Genomic DNA, 13469 nt, shown 5'->3' with positions numbered 1-13469 from the left:
CAAAATGTTTGTCACTTTGAAATACATCCAGAAGAGACCCCTAAAACTGTACTTATATATATTGGGAAAGGATGTGTATGTATAAGAACTCTATGCAATTTTATAGTCATAAATAATAACACTGTTGAGATAAGCAACCACTCAAATATTTGTGTTTGTAACTTTACTAACATTATAGGACGTGATTTCAACTATTCATCCCCTGTCACGTCTTATCAGCTATTACAGTCCAATTATACTTTAGTTAAAACCCTATTGCCTACTCCCATTGGGATGAATCTCACAATAGTGAAAAAGCTCATACAACATAATGATTTACACCGATTGATGGAACATGCCCGAGATGATGGACAAAGAACTTCAATCACTGTATATCATGACACAGAAGAAATACATTGTGTTTTGGACTGGGTGAAGAAAGACGGAGAACACAAATGGTGGGAAGTCCTCTTCAGATGGTCACCCACAGCAACAGGCATTCTTAATCACATGCTACATCCTGTTGTGGTCTTATTAACACTAACATGTTTATGTTTACAGCTTATAATTATATTATACTTTAAAGTTTGGGTCATGATTAAGCAAATAGCCATAAAGCAATCACCCAAGGTATGCATGCTCGTAACAAAGGAAGATAAACTCCTCAAACCTGAGAGTCTCCCAAATAAAGAACATTTCCAACATAGTTTATTGGCATGGAAAGACCCCAAAGAATTTGAGAAAAAGAAGAAGAAACTGTATCATGATAGATAAGTGAGACTTAAAGGATCTCAGGTGAAACTTTAAGTCTCAAAGAGGGGAACTGATGAAAGATTAATGATTAAAACTAGAAGAAACATTTCACAGGACAAGGCCTTGGGAGGGGATAATAGGCTCAAAGATAGTAGAGCCTTGCAAAAACAAAGAGATAAAAGAACAGATGAAACCTTGAATTTAGGAATAAGAAAACCACCCTTGGTCATTGTGGCAGGTGCACCCGCCTGATGAAAATAGGGCTTCTTTGCTACTGAAATGTAGCAACTATTGATTTCCTTTTTCTGTGCCCTTGTTCTCAGGGCTTTACGGTACTTGGGGCACTTGGCCAATGGGAGCCGATATTGACCACGGATTCGGCTTGGGTATAAATGGAGTCCCTTGGGGGAGCCATTTTGAGCTAGTGCCTCCTGGAGCAGTGCACTGGGGTCGAGGACTCACCCCTTGGGTCAGGATGCCGCCCAAGGAAACTCCTTGAGGTTCCTATGGGTTGGGTCACTGCCCTAAGAAGTTCCTCGAGGTTGAGAGCCCTCATTTTTTTAGGTGAGTGACAGAGTGTTTTGGGTTGTTGTTAATCCCTAGGAAGTTTGTGGTGATAGTTTTGTTCTCTCATGGACATTCGAATCTGCCATTGTATGTTTGTGGAGTGCTAGTTAATTGTGTTGACAATAAATTTTTATTTTGGGTTGTTATTTGCTTATTTGAGAGGTTCTGCAACAGTCACGTGCTCAGAGATACCATAAAGAATGCCCAAGTTGTGTCCTTTAGATGAACTTAGCTTATTATAATGTGAAAATCACACATCTTGATGAGAAGCCCCCTACTCAGAGAAGACCCCCACCCTTTGAGTTTGTGCAGAATCATAAAAAAAACACTGTAACTTTAAGTTGAGATGAGACATGTTGTTAACCAATGAGGAACAAAGTGATAAGAAACTAACCAATGGTCATTACATTAAATGTGTATTCGTGTAGTTTGAAGTGAATATGTTGCTTGCCTGTGTATGGTGTGCTAGCTTTGTGGAATTACCACCTAGCACCCATCTCTGTGCAGATATGGATTAAACAAATATCTTGACTCTGTGTGGTTTTCATTTCATTGCACACTGGGTAAAAAAATCCAGATTTTGGGACAACAATATAGTGTATGAAACACCCACTTAATACCTTCTCCTTGTGCCCAGTTTTGCACCACTGTGGCCATGTCCCTTTAAATACATTCAGGAATGGGCAAAATACTAAACCATCCTCACAGAACTCAGACTGTTTGATCTCCAGTAGCTATACTAACAGCTGTAACCATAGTCCGGACACCACCACTACTCCTCAAAGCATTGTGAACAATAATGGGGGTGATGTTTCTATCCTTGTGGGAGTCAATTAAAGATGTATTGTGTCTCTTTCTTGATGGTTTAATTCCCAACTCATCGGCTTGTCTGTTTAAAACTTTGGACCCACGGGGATATGTATATAAGACTCCTTGTCAGCAGACCATTAGTAGGAATTCACCGTACAGAGTGGACAGCCTAAAACCCAAAACCCAAACTGCAGCTCAGTTCCCCTCACGATGTCACAAAAAGGTTAAATTTCCCTTCCTGAGGGGGTACGGTTGTCCCCTCCAGCAATTCCACCAACTTCCGGATGTGGTCAGTGGATTGCCCATGTAACATTTCTCGAGATGCCCCCAGGGCTAGCACCTTCCAGAGGATCATACCTTCCTGGATCATAAGATCAACCTGTCCTGCCCCAGGGCAGTTCAAACTCCCAGTGAGAAGGCTGCTCAGAGTGGAGTTTTCGTCTCACTTGCCAGACCTCCCAATTTCTGTTCACGCCATCACCCGGGTCAGTCCATCCCATCTCATGCCCATCAGCAACCAGATCGTGTAACACTTCTGCCCACGTTAATACATGTGCAGGAGGGGTTGGAGGGTTTTGCTGGTTGCATTTGATGGCCCTTTGCACCCTTTCTCTAAGGGACTGGACATGAATCTTTAAAACATCTGGGAGTCCTCTAATAAGAGGTCTAAGGTGGCTGGGGTCCACTGGCACAGCAATTGGTATTGCATACCGCCCCCTCTCATACATGGCCTGAATACAAGCAGCCTTTTGTACTCCTTCTGCCAATTCCAATAATCCCTTCACCTTGATAGTAACAGGTTCCCTCCTCTCCTTGGGGTCCACACCCCTAGCCCAATAAGCCACTCGAGATGTTATTGACTGGTTACCTGCTGGCCCATCACTTAAAAACCCTCTGGGACCCCAGACCCCTCCCCCCACCCGCCTCGTTGTAACTCAACAGGATTCAATCCCCCCCCCTTAAAGAAACTCTCCACAGATATTCGGTTTCAGTTTTTCCCAGCTTACACAAAAACTTGGTCTGGAGTTCGCTATGCTTGGGTCCTGTCCAGGGGGTCATGTGGATAGTAGTTAAGGGGTTCCCACCTTGTGAACCCGTGTGTCTTTCTGTTTTGATAAGAGGTCGCAAATTCCTTTCCTCCACTTTTTCTATTTCCTCCAAACTGCTTTCATCGGGATCTCCCCATGTTGTCCCAAATCTGGGTTCTTCACCTGGTGTGCAAGACGCCAATCAATACACTCAGTCAAGATATTTGTCTTTTATTGCTATTCTGCAGAATAGGGTGCCTGGCATCTAACACAGCCAGCACACCTTCTGGGGTGCAAATGGGGTCTTTTATACAAAATGACAATGGAGAAATTACAGGGAAATACATGGTTGGTTACTTGTGCATGATTTCAATGAAGTCATAGCTAACTGGGGAGGTCCCATTGGACTGGAGGGTGGCAAATGTGACACCCATCTACAAGAAAGGCAGAAAGGACAGTCCAGGAAACTATAGACCTGTCAGTCTGACCTCGGTGCCAGGGAAGGTCATGGAGCAGGTCATCTCGAGTGCCATTAAAAGTCATATAATGGACAACCAGGGGATCAGGCCTAGTCAGCATGGGTTTATGAAAGGCAGGTCCTGCCTGACAAACCTGATCTCCTTCTATGACAAAATAACCCGACTATTGGATAAGGGAAAAGCTGTGGATATTATCTACCTGGATTTTCGAAAAGCATTCGACACAGTTCCCCATAGAATTCTCATAGAAAAACTGGCTGCCCATGGCCTGGATGAGTGAACGGTCTGCCGGATCAAGCAGTGGCTGGATGGACAGTCCCAGAGAGTGGTGGTCAATGTAGCTAAATCCAGCTGGTGGCCGGACACAAGTGGTGTTCCTCAGGGCTCGGTGTTGGGACCATTTCTGTTCAACATCTTTATTGATGATCTTGATAAGGACATAGAGTGTATCATCAATAAATTCGCAAATGACATCAAGTTAAGCGTGAGTGTGGATCTGCGTGAAGATAGGGAGGCACTACAGAGAGACTTGGATAGATTGGATCAGTGGGCCAACGTTAACGGGATGAGCTTCAACAAGGCCAAGTGCCAGGTCCTGCACTTGGGCCACAACAACCCCATGCATTGCTACAGGCTTGGGGAGGTGTGGCTGGAGAGCTGTCTGGAAGACAAGAATCTGGGGGTTCTAACTGACAAGCAGATGAACATGAGCTGGCAGTGTGCCCAGGTGGCCAAGAAAGCCAACGGCATCCTGGCTTGTATTAGAAATAGTATGACCAGCAGAAGCAGGGAGGTGATAGTCCCCCTGTACTCTGCACTGGTGAGGCCACACCTGGAGTATTGTGTCCAGTTTTGGGCACCTCAATACGAGAGAGATATCGAGGTGCTGGAGCGAGTGCAGAGGAGGGCAACGAAGCTGGTGAAGGGCCTGGAGAACAGATCCTATGAGGAGAGATTGAGGGAGCTGGGACTGTTCAGTTTGAGGAAGAGAAGGCTGAGGGGAGACCTCATCACTCTCTACAGCTACCTGAAAGGACATTGTAGAGAGGTTGGTGCTGGTCTCTTCTCACAGGTGATTAGTGACAGAACAAGAGGGAATGGCTTTAAACTCCAACAGGGGAGGTTTAGACTGGACATTAGGAAAAAATTTTTCACAGAAAGAGTGGTTAGACAGTGGAATAGGCTGCCCAGGGAGGTGGTGGAGTCACCATCCCTGGATGTGTTTAAGGGTCATTTAGATGAGATGTTGGGGGATATGGTGTAGGGGAGGACTTGTAGAGTAGGGCTGATGGTTGGACTCGATGATCCCAAGGGTCTTTTCCAACCTGAATGATTCTGTGATTCTGTGTGCTTATGTCTTCAACGCATGCTCAAACATTCATCCATCTCATTATACTAAGTTGTTCCTATATTTACATATAAAGTCTCCTCCTAGAGGTGTGGTTTTTAGTATTATAATTATCTAAAATTGCTAGAGCTTATACCTTCATCCTATCAGCTACCACTAAGTTACCGTTTAACCTTATATCCTTGTGCAATCCCCACTTGAACAATAGCTAGCTTTAAGGAATGTACTTACAGAAATTAATTTTAAGAACTATCTATTCTCATTGTCATGATCTCAGAATAGTCCCATCATGGTTGTCTGCAGGAGATATGGACATGCACACGATCAACGTGATCAAGCAATGCCAATTTTATTGTGGTGAAGCAAGCCTTTTATAATGAAGGTGAGAATCACATGATATAATCACATGGTATAATTCTTTCTGATTGGACAGTTAGCTTTGCACATGCGCCTTAAGCTTTCTTCTGATTGGATGAAAACTGCCACATCGACATTGTACAAACTTCCTTCTCCACCCAAACCCACACCCTGAAGTTGTTTAACTTCCTGTGTTCTTCCTCATTCTTTCCAGGTTATGTCCTTGCCAAAGCTGAGGCTTTACCAGCCTTGCTCATATGCAGGATTGCTCACATGTCCATTTCCTCGCAGGAAATACTTTAGAATCCCCACAGTTGTCCAATTTTGCAAATTTTTAACTTCTTGATATCACTCAGATGTCCCCATCCCAATCCTCAGGATCTACACCTGTGATTAACTTTCGAATCTGGCCATTTTTTTTTTGTTGCTTGTGCCAACATGATTTCAATATTTTGTTCTAATAACCACATTCACTCTCTTTCTCATTACAATTTTTTCCTTAAACAATCTATTTCTAATTGTTTCTTTAAATTATATTTTTCCACCATTCCAAAATAATCTTACACCTGAATCAAACAGGCATCTAAGATGGCACACATAGTCCCTTTACCTCAGCTTTACCAAAAACTTCTATGGCTTTGCTCCAACTTCTGGGGGAGAAGGGACACAGCTGTGCCTCCATAATAGTTTCTCTATTGACATTCTGCCAACTACACCAATTAAAATGTTGTGGAGGCTCTCAAAATAAACAGGCAGTCATTAAAATAAAGTTTATTTTAGGTACAATCAATTGTCACTCCAACAGTTATTCATAAACAGCAGATCCGAATGTCCATGAGAGGAAAAACTATTACTGCACAATCAATTCAATAAATTCCTAGAATTTAACGACAATCCAGAATGCTCAATCACTCACCTAAAAAGTGAGGGCTCTCAACCTCAAGGAGTTTCTTTGGGCATCATCCTGACCCAAGGGGAGAATCCTTGAGTACAGCCATGCTATTCCAGAAGGAACTAGCTCAAAGTGGCTCCCCCAGGGGATTCCATTTATACCCGAGCTGAATTTGATCTGTGGTCAATATCAGCTCCCATTGGCTGAGGGCCCCAAGTACTGTGCAAGGATGCAAGAAAGGAATCAGCAACCACTATGTCTCAATAGCCCCATCTTCATCAGGGTGGGTGCACCTGCCACACCTTGGCTGACCACCAGGTGCCCACCAAGCTGCTCTCTCAGTCCCCCTCCTCAGCAGAACAGGGGGGATAAAATAAGATCAAAAAAAACCCCTCATGGGTTGAGATAAAGGCAGTTTAATAAAGAAAAGCAAAGGCCGCACATGGGAAAACAAAGGAAAACAAAAAGATTTTCTTCTTTACTTCCCATCAGCAGTCAATGTCTAGCCACTTCCTGGGAAGTAGGGCCTCAGTACATGTAGCAATTACTTTGGAAGACAAACGCCTTAATAATGAATGCTCCCCCCTTCCTTTCTCTTAGATTTTATTGGTGAGCATGACGTCATATGATATGGAACATCTTTTTAATCAGCTTGGATCAGCCATTCTGGCTATGTCCCCTCCCAACCCCTTTGGAAGCGGGGTTTGCAGAGACAGCCTTGATGCTGTGTGAGCACTGCTCAGCAGTAACCAATGCACTGGTGTGTTATCAACACCTTTCTAGCTAAAAATACAAAGCACAGCACTATGAGGGCTCCTATGGGGAAAGTTAACTCCATCCCAGCCAGACCCAATACACAGTCTCATCCTAATGTAACCCTGGGAGCCATGATGACATACTCTTTAAGCCACAAAAATTCCTACTTCTCTCTTGCTTTGTGGAGAAAATTATTTCTGGTTAGTTTATTATAGCAACTAGCTGTAACATCTCCATGGCAACTAAACCAGACCATATAGCAAGGTAGAATAAGGTTCTGAGCCTCTTCTCTTTTTCTAGTGCTACAGGAAAGGTGTTGTTCCTGTAGTGCTTGTCTCCTTGCACTGTTGCTTCTCACCACAGTGTCTTAAAAACCCACACAGTAGGAAAGAATTCATATTATCCTCAATTTCTTTATGCACAAGTGTTCAGTCTGTCCTTTGATGTATTTTTCCATGTGTTCCTGGCTATGTACCTGAACTCCTCATGGAATTCCAATCTTGATGGAATTATGGAATTTTGCATATTTGTTCTATGCTTCCAGACACCAAACAGCTCAGCTGAGGCAACAGATATTGCATATCAGGAAATCTAGATACATTTATTTCACATGGGTGGATCACCTTTATTGTGCATGTGCAGAGTCCATCTCTTCCATGAATGTCAAATCTATAATGGACATGGTAAAAATATGTCCCAGACTTAGTGCGTGTACTGCAAATGTGCAGTCTAGCTATGTGGAGAATATGGAGTAAGTCTAATGCTTTCTGAGAAGCATTAGCCTCACTGTGTATACTTTAAACAGTATATACATACATTTTTGCCTTAAAATGACAACCCTACATTTAGACAAAAGAAATAACTTATCCTAAGGGCTATTCATAAGCTAGAGCCTTGATTCGAGACACTTTATAACATTATTTCCTAATGCCAGTTGCATTACACTGATGTTAATTCCAATACAGCAATAGAACTACCATGCGGTAGCAGAAATTATTCATTATTCCAGCACCTATGCCTAGTATCACAGGTGGGAGAAGATATATACAAAGCTTGTTCAATGAAATAGTCTGCCAACAGTAATATTGTCCCTCCTCCATGCATCTACACCCAAGTAGCAACTTGGTGCTTTGGTTTGAACTCTGGGTGCAGAGTCAGACTGTGCCTGAATAATGATAGTCTCTTTTAATAACTGATTTTCTAGATATATGTCTACAGTAGAAGTACAGGGTCTATCCAACTTTCAATAAAGTGACTACCAGTATCAGATTGGAAATCAGTTTAAGGAAACTGCATAAATTGCTCAAAGAAAATGTGAAATTGGCTATTTTGAAAGTACCGAGGTGAGAAGATGTTTACTAGTTGTCCTGGTTTAGCTAGGATAGAGTTAAGTTTCCCCAGCAGTGGGGGGGAAGCTCTAGCCGGGTTATTCATTACCATGATGATGTCAGGTCCTGGCGCCGATAGCACGGAGCGCGGGAGAATCGGTGAGCGCGTGTGTTATGCAATTTTCTCTGCTCTTACTGCTGTATCGGTAGATATCTTGCTCTGTTCATTGTTATTACTGTTATTGTTATTGTTGTTGTTTGGTTGGTTGCTGTTGCACTGTTGTATTAAACCTCTCCTTATCTCAGCCCCGGGGCTTTGTATTTCACTCCCTTTGTGGGGGAGGGGCAGCGGCCGTGTGGTCTCAGACCCCGGCAGGGACTAAACCACCACACTAGTCTTGGCTTGGAGCTGGTCTTATTTAATATTCTCATGAAAGGTCTTTGCAGAAAAAGTAGGAAGATGCTAATGAAAGTATTGGCAGCACAAAGTCAGGAGGCATTATTAGTATGAAGGTAGATCAGAATATCACATATGGAGAGCTACTGAGCATTGAGATAAAATGGGAGGAATTTTTAAGTATAAATAAAAGGTCCCTTGATCCAGGGAGCAATCAAAAAAAAGTTTGTTATAGGGTGGGGCTAATCAGCTGGAAACAACACATAAAGACCTGTCTCATCTAGTTGGCAGGATATGATATGCCAATGTGATGCAAAGAATGAAGATGGCAGATATGAACCTGAGATGAATGAAGAAAGATTTTATGAAAGTGAGCATAAATACAGGTATAAAAGGCATTACGAAGATTTCATTTAGAGTTACTGCAGTCATCCAAATCTATGAAAAATATATCAAAATTAGACAAGTGCAGAGAAATGCAACTAGAATATGAAAAGTCATAGAGTTCAAGTGTATTGGCTTGAACATAGTTAATAACCATGGGGCTGGCTTGCCTCAAGGCACCTTGGGCTGTGGGTGGAGCAGTCTTGGGTGTGTTGGTACCCACCTAAAAGAATTTTTTTTTAAACAAAGGTTGAAATTAAATAGGCTTTTATTTTATAAATATATACATACTAAATGTTAATGAACAAATAAGAGGTGCTGGAGCTCAGAGAGAAAATTGGGAGGAGAACAAATGAGTATAAACTGAAATTACTAGACCTAAGAGCCTGTGCAACAGCCTTCTCATAATAGTATATGGGCAAAAATACAGACTTGATCTGTTCTCAAGAGGAAAGTGTAGTGCTAGGGCCTGAATAATAGGTCCCGAAACAAAGTTGACCTCTAGATGAACCTCACAACTTAAATGTTATCCATTATTAGTACCTGTGTGGGAATTAAGAACTGGTGATTAGCAAAATGTAAACTGACCTTGAGGTTAGAAGAATGATTGTGGATAAGTGAGGCAACATTATGGAACACCATGTTGTGTGAAAAACAGCAGTAAAAAAAAAAACCCCACCGCCTGCAGAGCATGGTGAGCGTGTGAGCAGTAAACAGGCAAAACCTGAAGGTCAGTAGGATGTAGAAGTAAAAACAAACCTATGTAAACAAGTGGGAATAAATTGGGAGCTGACACACAGTGCGGCGGCATTTGCTCTTGGCAGTGCTCCCCATTCAACAAACTGGCGTGAGTTTGTTATTATTCTGCACATCGCCCCGATCCTGGCTGGTCTGAGACCGACAAGTGGTGCCCTGTGTGAGCTGTATGGAAAATTGAACAAGACAGCGGCGTGCTCGTATGCGAAGGAAGAAAGTGGTGTCTGCACTTCAATATTCATTCAGCTGGTAAGTACCAGACAGCAGCGTCAGGCTTTGGGAAAGCTGCCGGCATATGAAAGAGCAGAAATAGTTTTTTCTTTAAGTATCTGGTGAATACCAGATGGCAGTGCCTGGCTGTGGGAAGCTGCTGGCATACGGCTCTTCTTCTCTTTCTCTTAAATCATAAGGGGTTTTTTCTTTTTCTTTTTTCTTTTTCTCTTTAATCATGGGGTCATGGTTTTCTAAGGAACAAAAGCTGTATATACAAGTTTTAAAGCAGCTATTGAAGGCTGCCCAATATTCAGTAACAGATGACCAACTGCATGAGTTACTGTGCTGTATCTTTAAGTATTGTACATGATTCCTGGTCAACGGAACTTTTGATTTACCATTCTGGTGGAAGGTCGGACAGGAGTTTAAAACTAATGAAGACCTGGGGAGTGCATTGCCAACCTCTGTCTTGCTTACATGGCGATTGATTTACATGGCTTTACAACTGCTGGCAGGAGAAATAGTAGAACCTGTCGGTACCCCGTCCTGACAGGAGAAAGAAATAACTCCCAGTGCTCCCCCAGCAGAAGCAAGCGGGGATGAAAAGGTTAAAGATGAGGAACTAGAATCTGTACCTCCGGATTTTCCACTTCCCCCACCGGAGGCTTCCCGGTAGAGATTCAGGGAAAAGGGTCTAGGCTAGAAACATGTTTTAGGGAGACACTAACTAATGGCGACCCCCTGGCGTTTCTGGTAATTTTAAGATCCAACCAGCAGCCGCAGCATGAGCCCCTGCCAAACCAGGTTTTTAAAGAACTACGGAAAAGCATCAATGAGAACAGACTTCAAAGCTCATTTACAGCAGGTATATTGGAGGCAATCGCTCATGGGTATCAGTTGGTCCCATGGGATTGGCTGGCACTTATAAAAATGGTATTAATGCCGGTACAGTATTCCATCTGGAAAACCAAGTATGTAGATCTCTGTACTCAGCATTTGCACCCCCCCACCTGCCAGCACGGAGTTGGCGGCAGTGGCCTCGGGCTTTGTCCCCACACCCCCCACCTTGACCCACCCCCTGCAGGGCGACCGCCTGCGGCCGAGCCCGGCACCGTGCCCCCGGTGTGCACCTGCCCGCCCCGTCTCCCCCGAACACCAAAAGCGGCAGTTTTTATAGAAGATGCTGACATTATAATGTGGCATCCTTTGTCTGTCACCATGAGAAATAAACTGATTAAGGCTGCCCCACCAGCATCTAAAACTGTAATCATGACTCTTTTGATTAATAGGATGGAAAATCCCCTTTATAACGTGATAGAAAAAATACAGCAGCTGGGTGACCTTGGAGAGTGGGACTCCTGAGGGAGTGCAGGGAATCAAGACACTCGAGACAGCCCTAAAGGCAGTGAAAGCCGGATTTCTCGTAAGGAAATGTTTACAGCTTTGTTGAAAGATGGCATGTCTCGTGAAAAAAATTGATGGTGTTCCAACTGATGAGCTGTGGCCAATATATACACAGAGAGGGCTGAATAAACCTAGCAAGAGAGTGCAGAGTTCTAAAACTAAGTATCCAGGGACAACTCAGCCTACGGTGCCCCTTCTCGAACCTCAACGGAACCCTTCATCTGCTCACGGAGGGGCCCCGTGGATGGATCAACAGTTCCGGGGGTGAAAGAGGATTGGGCATCGTTTTCTGACTTGTACCCTTTGCAGGAGGCAAGGGAGGGGAATCAATATTATGGTCCCCACAAACTGTAAATGCCCTGATTGATGCTGGAGCGGAAGCTTCTTTAATATATGGGAATCCCAGGAAATTTAAAGGACAACCTGTAATTATCACAGGTTTGAAAGGAAAACACATTGAAGCTGTACAAACACAAATAGAAATGAAAATAGGAAACCTCCCAAGACAATTGTATACAGTCATGATTGTCCCCGTTCCTGAATATATAATAGGTATAGACATTCTAAAAGGACTAACTTTAAATCTTTCTGATGGTCAACATCAATTTGGAGTTAAACCCTCTATTAGTGCCAGACCTGTTACGGTCGGTAGAGTATAAACGCCTCCTGTGCAGATTCCAGCTGCGACTAAGTTAGTCACGATGAAGCAATATAGAATTCTGAGAGGACATGAAGAGATATCACAGACAATTAGAGATTTATTAGATGTAGGAGTTTTAAAGCCAACCACCACAGCTTGGAACAATCCGATATGGCCTGTCAAGAAAAGTGATGGATCCTGGAGAATGACGGTGGATTTTAGAGACGGAAGGTGGCAGACTTAAAACTATTTTTGCAGCAATGGGGGATTTGGCATAAGACAGGTATTCCTCATAACCCCACAGGACAGGCAATAGTCGAACGTGCACATGCTACACTAAAAGCCTTGATTTTAAAACAAAGAAGGGGGAATTCTCTGGACACACCATATAATCAGCTGGCAATGGCTTTATATACTCTTAATTTTTTAAACAGAAATCATTTTGCCCTGACAGCAGCGGAATGTCATTTAGCACCACAACAGACTCTATAATTAGACCACGAGTCTTGTATAAGGATCCTGAAGGAGACTCAACCTGGAGAGGGCCAGTAGATCTGCTGGTGTGGGAGTGGGAGTATGCTTGTGTTTTGTCACCCACAGGTCCTTGGTGGATACCAGAAAGGAAAGTCAAGCCATATCATGAGCTGGAAGGATCAACCCTCCAACCCAATGCCACAGACCCCTCAACTGACAGTGCAGGAATCGACACGCAGGCTATGTTCCCCTAGGAACTCAGTGACTGCAGCTATCACTTGGAGAAGTCTAAAACAACTACAAAAGAAAGCAGAAGACATGGTGGCAGCGGTGGGATCCTGATGTACCAGTAGCCAATAATGACACACAGTGGACTGGAGGAGCTTGGCTTCCTCCTTGAGACAGCCATATCGTTTGAATGTTGCCAATATAGCATTGTATGCAGATACCCCCCTGTGTGTATGTCCATAGGAGGAGGGGGTGCATGTGTGCAGCCACAACAGCACCTGTATTTTAGACCATCTGTGCAACTCATCTGTATATTTTGTTGGCTGGAAAAGAGGCACGAATAAGCAATAGTAGTGGCCGATATCAGATCATCATTACAGATCCTCAACATTTTAGTTTTCTATCTACAGCCAATGTATCTAGCCATAAGCTTAAAGTAATTTTTCCTTTGAGATGTAGATCTGAATTTGTAGTGTTAAGGCCTGAATAATAGGCCCTGAAACTAGTTGACCTCTAGATGAACCTCGCAACTAAATGTTATCCATTCTTAGTATTTGTTAATTAGCAAAATCTGTATTACCATTAGCATTAATTATTAGTATCTGATCATTAACGAAATACGTATGCTCACTAGTGAAAGATGTAGCTTAGACAGAATACAATCAGCAGTGAGGAT

Source organism: Strix aluco, chromosome W (genome assembly GCF_031877795.1).
Source record: "Strix aluco isolate bStrAlu1 chromosome W, bStrAlu1.hap1, whole genome shotgun sequence".
Classification (NCBI taxonomy): domain Eukaryota; kingdom Metazoa; phylum Chordata; class Aves; order Strigiformes; family Strigidae; genus Strix; species Strix aluco.
This window is presented reverse-complemented; position numbering follows the sequence as displayed.